Source organism: Schistocerca gregaria, unplaced genomic scaffold, assembly GCF_023897955.1.
Source record: "Schistocerca gregaria isolate iqSchGreg1 unplaced genomic scaffold, iqSchGreg1.2 ptg000649l, whole genome shotgun sequence".
NCBI classification, from domain to species: domain Eukaryota; kingdom Metazoa; phylum Arthropoda; class Insecta; order Orthoptera; family Acrididae; genus Schistocerca; species Schistocerca gregaria.
In genome coordinates this window covers 437,501-440,000 of record NW_026062034.1, presented here as the reverse complement: position 1 = coordinate 440,000, position 2,500 = coordinate 437,501, and positions in this window count along the sequence as shown.

Here is a 2,500-nt window from a genome sequence, read left to right as displayed (position 1 = left end):
CCACCTGCGAGAACCGCTGGGGCGACCGAGCAGCAGACGGCGTCGCGGCGCCGAGTGCCAGGCGGCGGCGCATCCTCAACGCACACAGTCCTCAATCAGACCAGCACACTGCAGATGTCCACCGCGCTTCGCACCGGGCTCGGCTGAACCAACTTTGGCCGCCAGGCGCCGCGTGCAGGGTGCGCCGCAGCGTAGCTGCACCGCCTGCCGGGCCCGTCGGCTGGCGCTCCTGCCACTCGGCGCCCCCCACCAGCCGCCTGTTGCGCGTGCGCCCACGCAGCGCGCGGCCAACACGCCGGGCGGCCCCCCTTCACCGGCCGGGAACAGTCCCACCAAGCCACCGCCGCGTATCGCTTCATACCCACATGGACCTAGTCACGTGTGTGGATGTGGCGGGTACCGCTGAAACAACCGGTTAATAGCTGTACCGATCGTCGCCATCACAGATTCACCTCCAGCGTGAACAACCGCTCAACAACGGATTTCCAGTTCATTTGCGTATCTTGGGCAGTAAACGTAGATGTCCACCTACATTTGCGAATTCAACAATTCTTGCATGCCAGGATGTCATGTGTCACGACACGCTACATCAGACCACATACACACTGCGACATGTGCAGAAGAGAACACGTGGAAGGTGGCCCGCGCACGTATGCGATGTCCCTTCCGCGATCCACTGTCAACCGGCATCTGCGGCATGTCCCAGATATGGAACGCGGTCCACCAGGGTAGCACTTTGTGTGAGGCAATACGACAAAGTCGGAATACACGCGTCACTACATCAGACGGCTCACGCTGACCTGACCTGACCTGACCTGACCTGACCTGACTCACCGCACCACCACCCCCAGCGACCCAGGGTGACATACAATGCGTTCGTACGTTCCTCCCACACGCCTCTACGGCGTACCACAGTGCAACCTAGCTGTTATTGGGAGACGAGACAAGTAGCATCGAGCACAACATATGGAAATTGAGATTCGACACCGTTGGGCACAGCCAGCGTACGGTCACACGTATCACACTACTTCACTCTGTACGTAACGACCGATGATCGGTACAGCGTGTGGGTTACGCGTACGACATCAGCGGACAATGGACACAGACCATACCACGACGTACACTGAGGGCGTCGACATCTGAATGCAACTGAACAGCTGCGAGGCTCATTTAACACTCAAACGCCAGACCGACCAGCTTGAGAGGACAGAGACACAAAGAGGGGGACAGAGGGGGGGGGGGGCGGCGATATAGTCCTATTGCAGTACAATTGACAGTGGATAGCGGGAATATGTGGAAAGTAAGCAACACTCGCAAGACATCTACATGAGGATAACAACGACACCAGAGATTCCGAGCAGTGAACTATGTTAGGCAAAGGGACAACGTGGGTTAGGTTAAGGGACAACGTGGGTTAGGTTAAGGGACAACGTGGGTTAGGTTAAGGGACAACGTGGGTTAGGTTAAGGGACAACGTGGGTTAGGTTAAGGGACAACGTGGGTTAGGTTAAGGGACAACGTGGGTTAGGTTAAGGGACAACGTGGGTTAGGTTAAGGGACAACGTGGGTTAGGTTAAGGGACAACGTGGGTTAGGTTAAGGGACAACGTGGGTTAGGTTAAGGGACAACGTGGGTTAGGTTAAGGGACAACTTGAGTTAGGTTAAGGGACAACTTGAGTTAGGTTAAGGGACAACTTGAGTTAGGTTAAGGGACAACTTGAGTTAGGTTAAGGGACAACTTGAGTTAGGTTAAGGGACAACTTGAGTTAGGTTAAGGGACAACTTGAGTTAGGTTAAGGGACAACTTGAGTTAGGTTAAGGGTCAACTTGAGTTAGGTTAAGGGACAACTTGAGTTAGGTTAAGGGACAACTTGAGTTAGGTTAAGGGTCAACTTGAGTTAGGTTAAGGGACAACTTGAGTTAGGTTAAGGGACAACTTGAGTTAGGTTAAGGGACAACTTGAGTTAGGTTAAGGGACAACTTGAGTTAGGTTAAGGGACAACTTGAGTTAGGTTAAGGGACAACTTGAGTTAGGTTAAGGGACAACTTGAGTTAGGTTAAGGGACAACTTGAGTTAGGTTAAGGGACAACTTGAGTTAGGTTAAGGGACAACTTGAGTTAGGTTAAGGGACAACTTGAGTTAGGTTAAGGGACAACTTGAGTTAGGTTAAGGGACAACTTGAGTTAGGTTAAGGGACAACTTGAGTTAGGTTAAGGGATAATGTGGTACAACCAGAGTTAGGTTAAGCGATAATGTGGTACAGCCACAGTTAGGTTAAGCGATAATGTGGTACAGCCACAGTTAGGTTAAGCGATAATGTGGTACAGCCACAGTTAGGTTAAGCGATAATGTGGTACAGCCACAGTTAGGTTAAGCGATAATGTGGTACAGCCACAGTTAGGTTAAGCGATAATGTGGTACAGCCACAGTTAGGTTAAGCGATAATGTGGTACAGCCACAGTTAGGTTAAGCGATAATGTGGTACAGCCACAGTTAGGT